This window comes from Acinonyx jubatus, chromosome C1 (genome assembly GCF_027475565.1).
Source record: "Acinonyx jubatus isolate Ajub_Pintada_27869175 chromosome C1, VMU_Ajub_asm_v1.0, whole genome shotgun sequence".
Lineage (NCBI taxonomy): Eukaryota > Metazoa > Chordata > Mammalia > Carnivora > Felidae > Acinonyx > Acinonyx jubatus.
Window position 1 is genome coordinate 44183039 of NC_069381.1, and position 11203 is coordinate 44194241.

The window sequence follows — 11203 nt, forward strand, 5'->3', positions numbered from 1 at the left end:
ACACCAGAGAGCTTGCTCTCTCTCTGCCATGTGAGACCACAAGAAGACCAGCCATCTGTAAGCCAGGAAGAGAGGAATCAAATCAGCCAGCAACTTGATCTTGGACTTCCTAGCTTCCAGAACTGTGAGAAATAAATTCCTGTTGTTGAAGCCACCCAGTCTGTGGTATTTTTTAATGGCAGTTGGAGCAGACTAAGACAATAGGAAACAAGCCACTCAAGGGCATGGCCTGTTTGGTCTTTGAGGGGACTATTTCTTTAGAGGGAAGACTGATGACAGGAGACATTTGAATCATACAGCTGCTATGCCCTGTGGTTCTGACCCTCTGCTCATCAAGCATCATTTGGAGGTGGGCCAGAGGGAGAAGACAGGGCTTTTTGGCTGCCTAGCAGTTCCATTTTCATCGTCAAGAAGTTCAAGGGTGTTGGGGTTTCTACATCAGTCCCATGGGTTTGATTAGCCTAGATCTTTCCCCGCCGATTGGCACCTTCACCAAGGCAATGGATGCTACCGTGTGAGACCTACTGGGATGCTCGGTCTTCCTTCTCTGTTAGTGTCCTTAAAAAAATATTGAGCGAGCCATACTGTGCTCGCTCCTTCAGTTACCTTTCCCGTTCCAGCTAGTTTCCTCTAGCTGTGCCCCAAATGTAGACTACACTCCAGCCAGTGATAACCATGCCATCATGATGATGAAAGGCAGGTTTTACTGAGTCCTTCACGCCTGGCAATTCAATGTATTTTATTTTGTTTTATTTTTTATTTTCTATTTTTTTTATTTGAGAGAGAGAGAGAGAGAGAGAGAGAGAGCGAGAGAGCGAGAGCACGTGCACGTAAGCAGGGGCAGAGGGAGAGAGAGAACCTTCAGCAGGCTCCGTGCTGATCACAGAGCCTGATGCAGGGCTTGATCCCACAACCCTGGGATTGCGACCTGAGCCAAAATCAAGAGTCAGATGCTCAACCGATTGAGCCACCGAGGCGTCAAAATTTCTTTTAAACAAACAAACCTAACGCGAACAAACCCAGAGACACGAGGGAGGGCTTTCTGCAGAAGACGATGTGTCACCATCCACGTTTCGAAGAATGGGGGAGAAAAAGAGAAACAATTGCAGGCTGAGAGAGCAGCACAGGCAGAGCTTTGGAAGCTGGACCCAGCAAAGTGGATTCTGGAACTCAGTTTGGCCTGGCGGAGGCGAAAGGGAGCATCGGCTCTGGCAAGAGGAGGGAGCGGATAGTTGCTTTTGTGGGGGGCAGGTGAAGGATGAGGTGCTCAGGGAGGGAGCCAGCAAGGTGCAGGGTGTAGCAGAGCATCTTTCATGGCCCCAGTTCTGCCAGATCCTTTCCCAGAACCTACCCTCCCGCTGACATGGTTGTAACTGGGTTCTTGTGTGGGACCAGGGAATGGACCAGCCCTTTGATGAAACAAGAGCATCTCATTTCATCTTCAGCCCTTTGATGAAACAAGAGCATCTTTTCAACACGGGTTGAAAAGAGACCCTGTGCTGTTCGAATTGCAGGGAACGAAGAAGGGAGGTGATGTGGTGAAAAAGGTAAAGGTCAGAAAAGTACGATTTGTTGGGCGCTGATATGAGCTGAGCCCCACGGCGGATGCATTAGCCCCGTCGCGTCATTTGAATCTTGGAACCTCAACTGTGTGAACTTTTATTTAGACACGAAAAGGTTCAGAGAAGTTAAGGGGCTTCCTGCCTAAGGAAGGAAGTGGCAAAAGCTGGATTTGAACCAGAATTTGTCTCACTCGGTTGTCTCAGGCTGTTGGACTTTGCAGGAGGTCTTAGTTGACATTCTTGTTTGGTCAATAATGAGCCTGTGTGGATACAGAACGAACCACTTACTCTCTCTGCACCTCAGTTCCTGGATCTATAAATCTATCCTCTTGTAGGTGGCTCTCGTTCACTCCTATTATTCCTTTGGATTCTTACAGAAATCTAATTTTACTGAGTCATGACAGTCCTTTCAAAACATGAAAATGGTGTGCTTTCCCTGAATATTCTCCTTTTCAGGCTTAAAATTCTTCTTTCAATTGCTCTTTTCCCCCCTTGCTTTTTGATTCTTTGCAGTCAATCATGTGGTTGCCCCCCAAACTAATGATATCTTAGGTTACATTAAAAGAAGTATAGTGCTTGAATTAAAGGAGGAGAGGGGCACCCGAGTGGCTCAGTCGGTTGAGGGTCCGACTCTTGATTTCTGCTCAGGTCTTGATCTTCTGTTTGGTGAGATTGAGCCCTGCATCAGGCTCTATGCTGACAGTGCAGGGCCTGCTTGAGATTCTCTCTCTCCCTCTCTCTCTGGACCACCCCCCGCCCTCGGCTCATTCTCTCTCTCTCTCTCGAAATAAATAAATAAATATTTTAAAAATACAGGAGGGGAAATTTTTCTTCTGGCCAGAGCCCCTCTGGAATCTAAGATTCAGCTCTGAGACCATGAAGTGTCAGGGAACCAGATGAATGAGTGTGTATTAAGAAAGGATCTTCCACGGGACTGGTCTTGTTGATGGAGGAAGAAGAAATAGAAGGGACCTGTCTTTATTCCTTTAATGCCAACAGTGGGAGCTTTCTCCAGAGTCTCTTTCGAAACTGTATTCTGAGAGGGCCCATGAAATTTCACCTTGAAGTCCTGGGCAGCTTCAAGCCTGTATAGGGGAATAGCTGAGAGACTGGGGGATAGGGAGAGTCTAAGTCCTGAGCACCGATGCAGAACTTTTCATGAGCTGTCATTCAACTTTTGGCCACAGGCCACATTTTTAATATTATTTTACCAGAAAACACATCGACCAAGGAAAATCGAACGGCAGCTGGGGCATGAACCACGTTCTAGTACTAACTGGGCATGACCTTGAACAATTGCTTTTTCTCCTGGGGCCTTCTGTCTCCTCATTTGCCAAAGGAAAGCATCAGAGTAGAATCTGGGAAAGGCCAATTGGTTTCACCACATAGACCCGTCAGCCACATGAAGCGTCATGTTGAGAAGTATGAGACTATGTCTAACCTCAACAATAAAGAGCTTTGTTTCCATTTCTCTCTGGTGGACAAGTCCTGGGGTGGTTTCTGATTGGCCAGGTTTGGATAATTTGTCCATATCTAGACCAATCAGCATGGCTAAGAGAGAGGGTATTTTCATTGGCTAGCTCTGGGTCACATGCCTTCAGTCTTGTGGCTAGGAAGTGAAGCAATGTGATTATCAGCTCTACCTAGATCTCGTAGGATGGGGGTAGGGGCGGGGGGCGTGCATTCTTTCTTTTAAAAGAAAACCGAGGAGTATCTCTCAGCAGAAGGGGTTTGGGAAAACCATTTGGTCTGCATAAGCCCCGCAACTAAGCATTAACAGCAGTTCTACGCGTGGGAGGCAGATTGGTGTGGTACAGGTGCACACTCTCCATCACAGGATTAGGTAAGGCTCTTACGACTCTTAAATTCTATTCTCATGAGTCAATAGTTCAGAATAAAGGGTCCTGCATTGAAATTCAAAGGGCTGCATGGAACTTTCAGCATGAGTTATACCAACCAGATGAACGGCCAAGACTGGCCAACACTCTTCTCCATTCTTGGCCTCGTTTCCTCTTTTTGTAAAGTGAAGGAGTTGATCTTGTCACCAGATGTCCTCTCCATGTGGCCCTCTTCTCTGACATCCATCCCTTCCAGCAAGAGCCCCCTGGAATTTTAACCCCCTGGACCCTGAGCCAAGCCTGGGCTGGGCCGGCCGGACTCAGCCTCCGGTGCCCACTCAGAGGAGACAGTCTCTCAGTGAGTCGGCTTCCTGCCTTTGGCTGGAAGGGGTCTGGGGTGAGCTGTTTGAATTCCAGCCTGCTCCTGTCTATGTCATTTTGGCTCATCTGTCAGCTGGATGCCAGCCCCGTTTTTCTCTGTCTTTACCAAAAGAATAATTCATCATAGGGGTCTGAACAGATAGCACGCTCTTATTACCTACTGGACCTGGAGTTAATGAAGCCCGGCCCCCTCCCCATAAAACTTGCATGTGAATCAACCCCAAAGAATCACATTTGCCAATGGCACGGGGCGGGGAAAGGGTCTTCTGGGATCTGGCCCTGTTGAGGCCGACTGCTTTGTTTCAAGCTCTGCTCTCTCCTTCATCCCATTATTTGATCGGATTTCTTCACCGGCCACTGCAACCATCCCCCCCGTTGCTGCTGGGTGATTTACTGAGTGACGCCTGTGTTTTGGCTCCCCATTCCTCTGAAGAATGCGGTTATGATGGGTAAATAACAATGGCGGCTTGTTTGCTCCGGTCCCGTGGGACTTGGGGTTATTCGGGTTTAGCGGTGCACAAAGACTTTATAAACACCCTGGATTTATAGCCACGATTGGCCGGGCTTGCTTTGTTAGCTCAGAGCACGTGCCGGGTGTAGTGGCCTGATTCAGGATTGGGAAGAGGAGACTGAGCCGCCCCGCACCCCCCGCCGACACCTGTAGAAGACAGAGTTCAACCGGAGAGGAAGGTGGTTACTCGTCCACCTGGTTCAGCGCTCCGGGACTTCCCGGCTGAGAAATCGGCCCGAGGCCCTGGCCCAAGCGAGGGGGCAGGAGAGCAATAGATATTTCAGCCTCGGCTGAAGCTGTTGGCAAAACCAGAAAGGGGCACGAGGGAAGTGGATGTTTTCCGAGGGCCTAACTCTGAATCCTGATTCTGTTGCACAAAGTCCCAGGGAGGCCACGCATCTCTGGGTTCTATTTGACAAGAGGGAAACGGAGGCCGGAGGGGTGGAGGCCCGGTGTGAAGACCCACAGCTGGTAGGTTCTGAGGTCCACCTGCCCCTGGTCATCTCCCAGGGCTGCACCTAAAACCCAGGGCACCGGGCTAAAATGAGGAGGCCACGTAGACTGTCCAGCCAGCTTGAAACCACTGCTCATCCCGAGGCCATCACTCCAAGTCTCAGAATCTGGTTATTGGGCTGTAAACCAGAGCAATTCGGCATCCCGAGGATCTGGCCGGGCAGGAGGTCGGGTGGGGGATGATGAAGGGCCAGCGGGCTGGAAGGGGGGGCTCACTCGTTGCTTGGTGCCGCTGGCCCAGGGCGGGAGTGAAGGGCTTCTTTCTTCCGAAAACCAAGAGGCTTGCCCTTTCTTTCTCACACAAACCAGAGGCAGCCGAGAACAGCAAATGTCTAGTCTTCTTGCCCATGGAAAGCCCCCTTCTTGGTTTTGCGGATTGGTTGAATTCATTCACCTCTCTGTGCCTTTGTTTCCTCATCTAGTTGGGGGTGATCATTCCCACCCCATAGAAATTCCTCACACGGCTTTTGAGAAAAGGTGACGAGATTGTGGACTCAAAGTGCTTTACCAGTCAAGTATGGGTCCCCTTGGGTTTCAATGTCTTAGGTCTATTGTCTTCTATGAAAATTTCCTTTAATTACTTTCTAGAAGTAGGTGGGCTCTGAAACAGCAAATACGGATACAAGAGATGATTGTTATGAAATATTTCCTGACAGTGGTTCTGAGAAACACATTTCTTTTTTCACCTTGGGCTTATCAAGATGAAAAATATATAATTATGATACATGATTATGATATTATGATAAAAAGAACTAACTACCCCAAGACCGTAGGAGAGGGAAACCTACCCAGGTTTGGAGGGTTACAGAAAGTGACGTCTGAGATGAAATCTGAAAGACATGTGGGGGTTAGGTAGGTGAAATGGAAGAGGAAAAACGATTTCACGAATTGGGACTAGCAGGTGCAAAGGCCCTGAGGTGTGAGGGTAACAATGGAAGGTCAGGGTACCTGGAATGGCACTCCTAGCCTAAACATAGACATGGAATATTCATGACTTTTCTGTCTATAAGGAGATATGACTACTGGAAATATTGAGTAGATTGAAAGTATAGAATTTTTTTGAGTACTCAGTCTACATCAAAATGAACATTGTCAGCTTTAGGATTATAAAAATACATTTGGTGTAGTTTTCTGTGCTTGCGTGATGATAATATTTGGCATAAGGATAATGAGATAGTAGGAAAAAAATAACTTTCAGGAATAATTATTTAAAGGGCTGTACCCTCAACATGGGGTTTTCCTCTTTAATCTTCCATTCTGCCTCTCCTGACCTTGATATCATCAGTGGCCTTGTGTTTTTTCATGACCTGGTCCCGGGATATTTTTCTAGACATACTTCCACTCCTCTCTCTCTTTCACTGTTCTCTGTTCTACACATTCAAGCTCCTCCGTGTTCCCCCCAAGCTCTGCACCTCCCCCACTCCCCCACTTTGGCTCTGACCATTCTCCTAGCTCGCTTGTCTGTCTTTCTCCTCCCTCCCGAATAAAAGCTTGGCCATCCTTCAGGCCCTCCTGAAACACCACCTCCTTCTTGAAGCCCAGGGGGCATGGCCCCGCTGTGATGCTCCCCAGGCGCACTCCCTTTGGCCATGTTATCGTCACGAGCACGTGACGGTCATTTCTGTCCATGCCCGTCTCTCAATAGACCATGAGCTCTCTCAGGACACCGACGACGGTAACTTGATCTTGCCGCCTCCCTTCAAGACAGCACAGTGCAGAGCTCACTGTGACACACATCACATTACGTAAATGCTTCATCCCGACTGATTTCCATAGATGGCTATGGAAAACTCTCAAGTTGTAGGGTTGGTAAGGAATTTCCGCTCATGCATGTTTTTCACTTAAGAGTAAGATTTCTTGATTTTATTCGTAGTGGAAAATGTTGGCCACAACCTAGATGTCTACAATAGGGGTTTGTTTACATAAATTAAGCGAAACGTATATAGTGGAAGGCTATGCAACCATTCATCATGATGTAGAAACACACTTATTGATAAAGATGCCCACCAGATATTGGCAAATGAAAAAAAAATGGATCAGATTATATGCATGTTATGTCCCCTTTAACTTGTGACACAGTGTTGAGGGAGTCTGGTGACAGGTGCATGAACGTAGGTGTCTCCATTCCTTTCTCTCCTTCAGGTAATGTGATGCATACGGGGCCCATCTGGAGAAGGAAGGCAGGGGTGGGGCTGGGAGAGAAAGGTCACAGAGGAGGTGACAGAGCCCCTCGGAGTTACCCTCTCACGGGGGGAAAGGACCTTACGGTCATTCTCAGATTAGGAGCAGAGTAATGGTTCCAGATATAGGATAGGTCTCTTACTTGTTCCTGATCCAGCCACTGGAAGATTCCATCACTGCAGGGGTGGAAAGGACTGTGCGTTTAAACCCTGGAGGAATCCCACTGAAAGAGCAGAGATGGGGGAGGCATTTCTCCTACAAGGAGGCGTCCATGTGGCCCAGGGAAGAGGAGTGGTTGCCTCGGGAGTGACGAAGCAGAATCATCCCAAGGGAGTTAGGGTGGTCCAAGCCAGAGGAGCTCTGAGGCCATGGGTGGCCCGTTAGCTAGGAGGCTGATGATGGGACAGCAAGGGGCAGTGGCCCGAGAGGAGCCACAGGGCAGCGACAGGGTCCCGGGGAGTTGAGCAGGGACAGAGGCATGGGCAGAGGCTTGAAATGACTTGGGTGCATGCGTGGGACACCTCCAAAGATGTCTGGTGATGTTGCAGGGAGGGACCTTGAAACAGGGGCCAGGGACCCGGGGCCAGGCAGGTAGGAGCATCAGGTCAGTGGTTGATCATACCTCAGCTGAGCCCACCTGGTGAGGCCTGGAGGCTATCTGGGTTACATTTGTTTAATAAATCCTATGTGCACAAGGAAAAGCCTAGAAAAATAGACATCAAGGCTGTAGAACAATGGCTGTCTCTGGGTTAGAGGGATGAATAATTTTTATTTTCATCTTTTTTTGGTATCTCAGTATTTTCTGATTTTCCTGAAAGGAACACGTGTTGCTCTCATAAGAAAAAAAAAAGAACAGTAAAAGTTGTTTTTACTGCGCCTGGGTGGCTCAGTCGGTTAAGCGTCCGACTTCAGCCAGGTCACGATCTCGCGGTCCGGGAGTTCGAGCCCCGCGTCGGGCTCTGGGCTGACGGCTCGGAGCCTGGAGCCTGCTTCCGATTCTGTGTCTCCCTCTCTGTCTGCCCCTCCCCCGTTCATGCTCTGTCTCTCTCTGTCTCAAAAATAAATAAACGTGAAAAAAAAAATTAAAAAAGTCAAACTACAGAACACACGTTGCCTGGGGACGTGCTTAGGCGCACAGCCATTTTAAACCAAGCGGTCGCCAAAGTACAAAGTGTTACAGCCGATCCGCAGGGCTGATACCCTCCATCTTGCTCTGTGAGTGTGGTTAAGCCCCCAGGAGTGTGCTTGCACGGATGGCTGTGCCACACACGCCGCAGTCACTAAGCCTATGCACTCGCGGCCTGTAATTCTTCCGGCATCCGCCTGGCGAGCTGCTTCCAGGAGTCGCTAATGCTCTCCTCTCTCTGGGTCAGCCCTGCCCACTTCCTGCACTTAGCCCGACCAGATGGGGAGGACAAAGGTGGGTGGCGGCCAGCGCAAGTCAGGTGGCCATGGGCCCAATTTCTGGTGCACAGTGGTGAAGTGGTGACGTCTGGGTAACCAGGGTACCTGGTTATTCGGTACTTGGAACACCAGATTGGACCTCACCTGCCCTGACACTTGCTGGATTCTCATCTGCTTTTGTGACACCATAGACAGGGTCTAGTGGCAAGGACATTTCTAAAGTTGGCCCCCAAAGCCCTAACGGTCGGTCCCCTGTTTGCCCTGCTCGGTTACCCGGTGCCACTCTCTCTTTCATTTCCCGTACTCCAGAGACGTTGGCTTTCTGTTTCTTGAATCTGCTGAGCTTGTTTCTACCCCAGGGCCTTTGCATTCACTTGCTACTCCCCTCTGCCTGGGTCTCTTCACCTGGCGGTTCTCAGTTCAAAGGCACCACCACAGAGACGCCTTGCCTGACCACCGCCAAGGATGCTTCTCCAGGGTCTGTTGGGACCGGGGGTCGCCGAATTTGCACGAAGCTGGATAGTAAATGTTTCAGGCTTTGCGAGACACACACCGTCTCTGTTGCGTATTTTCCTTTGTTTTCTTCACAACTCCGTAAAAAAAGTCAAAACGCTCTTGGCTTGTGGTTCCGGCAAAGACAGACGGCGGGTGAGATGTGCGCTCCGGGCTGCATTTCAGTGACCCCTGCTCTAGAGCATCTCCCGGTTTTATTTGCTTCGGAATTTATCAGCATCTGGAATTATCTTACGTATTTATGAACTTGATGTGGTTGGCCTCTCCCATGAGAGGGTAGAAAATGGGGTGACGCCCATCTCTGGTGTCTGATACAGTGCCTGATGCATAGTACGCCCTCCGTATATTAGCGTTGGGTGAAAGAGTGAATGAATGAATAGGTTTCAGGGGCGATGAATTTTGGTCTGAGTCCCCATCTGCCTTTGAGCGGCTCTGTGAGTTTAGGCAAATCATTTAACATTCTCACTCTGTTTTCTTCTTGGTAACAGGATGGTCACAAAAGCCCCGTTGCGGCATCGTCCGGGTGACTCTCGGGAGGACGTGTACAAGGCACCCGGCCGGGAGGACAGTGTCACCAGACACGCGCCCCCTTCTGCCTGGCTCTGCTGGCGGGCCTTCCCCAGCAGGGACGGCACCTCCGGCCCCTTTGGTCATCCAGTCCCCAGCCTGCGATGTCCCCACTCCCTCATCCTCGTCCACCTCCCTCAGCCTGCCTCGTGACAGGGCCCCTCCAAGTGTGACAAAGGTCTTGAAGCTGAGACGAGGGCCACCGGGGTGACTGATGGCAGCTGAGAGGATGGCGCTGTCCCCGCGGGTGTGCAGGTCCCCTTGCATTTAGAGCGTGGCCTCCCCCCTTCCCCGCCACTGGCCAGGCATGGCGTCAGCTCTGTGATGGCCCCTTGGGAGCAGGGAGGAGGGAACAGCGCCACGCTCCTCGTCCCACTGCTCCAAGGGAGTGGACCCATCCCTGACGTGTGCCCACCACCCAGCTGCAGCCACATGGAGGGCATCGGAGGAATCCCCCGATCCTGGAACGTCACAGCTGAAGGGAGCTGGTGAAGGGCCTTCTCTGCCCGCTGCCAGAGTCCCCGCTAGGTCTGATCAGGCCAGGGCCACCTGGGTGGCTCAGTCAGCTAAGCGTCCGACTTTGGCTCAGGTCACCATCTCATGGTTCGTGAGTTCCAGCCTGGCACGGGCTTTCCGCTGTCAGCACAGAGCCCGCTTCGGATCCTCTGTCCTCCTCTCTCTCGAAATAAACAAATAAACTTAACAACAACAAAAAAAGGTGTTTTTTGTGTCCGATCAGGCCAGCGCCTGCTCTTACGGCTGACCCTACCCTTCCCCGGGCCCTCGCTGCCCTGAAGTCTAAATTCGTGGTTCTGTCTGTGGAGCTGCCCACAGCCTGGGATCGCTCCACCCCCCCGTCCCTCGACTCCCTCTGCTGTCTCACCGCTCTCCGTGGGTTCCTTTCCACAGCCTCTGCGCCTGGCTGGATGCAATGCCAGCTGTCCTGTGAGACCATCCTTGATCTTTGCTCCTTCCCTCCCCCCGTGGCTGCGAGGCCCGTGGCTACGAAGCGCTCGAGGGATTAACTCGGTTGCTCACAGCCACCCTGCAAGGAGCCCTTCTCGTAGGGCTGTGGAGAGACAGGCAAGCCCCGTGAAGGAACTCGCCTACAGCTGCATGGCTGGTGAGTGGGGGAGCTGGGACTCAAACCCCGAGGCCAACCGCAGAGGCCTGGCCTGCTGCACTGCGGCCGTGAAGACATACTGGGCACGGTCCAGCCATGAGAAAACGGCCCGTGAAAGCAACAGCGAGGCGGGTGCACAGCGCTGTCGTTAACACAGCCTGGCGTGGAGCAGGGCTCGGCACCGGCTCGCTCACAACTGAGCAGCTGAGCGAATTCGACTCATGCACAGACTGCCTGGCCCACCAGGGGGGGTGAAGCAGGTCCCGGCAGGGGTTGGGGATGAACAAGTGACTCCTGATCACCCAGCAAGCTCATTCTAGGGTCCTGGTGCCTTTTTCCCCTTGTGTTGGAGAAATCTGTTCCAGGGTGACAAGGGGACCTTGCTTCTGAGACAGGGGCACATGGCAGTTCCCTCATTCATCCTTTCAGCCTCCACTGGTGACACCTGTGGGCTAGATACTGCCTTTTTACCATCCTCACAAAGGTGGTTGACGGTGTCTACTGATGGGGTTGGTCCCTGGGGTCCTCTCTGTAAGCTAGCGTCCGGGAGGTCCCCAGAGTCGGAAATGATTTTATGTGCCATAGATCCCACGTGTGTATCCTTTATAGT

At 51.1% G+C, this 11203-nt stretch overlaps 1 long non-coding RNA gene across 1 annotated transcript in view; it reads left to right on the forward strand.

Annotated features, from left to right (window-relative positions):
• Positions 1–9954, forward strand: part of LOC113599341 (uncharacterized) — a 36369-nt gene extending 26415 nt beyond the window's left edge. Inside the window, exon 3 of the long non-coding RNA XR_008294896.1 lies at positions 9392–9954. This is a non-coding gene — a long non-coding RNA (uncharacterized LOC113599341). The remainder of the gene's footprint in view (positions 1–9391) is intronic.
• Positions 9955–11203: the final 1249 nt, after the last annotated feature.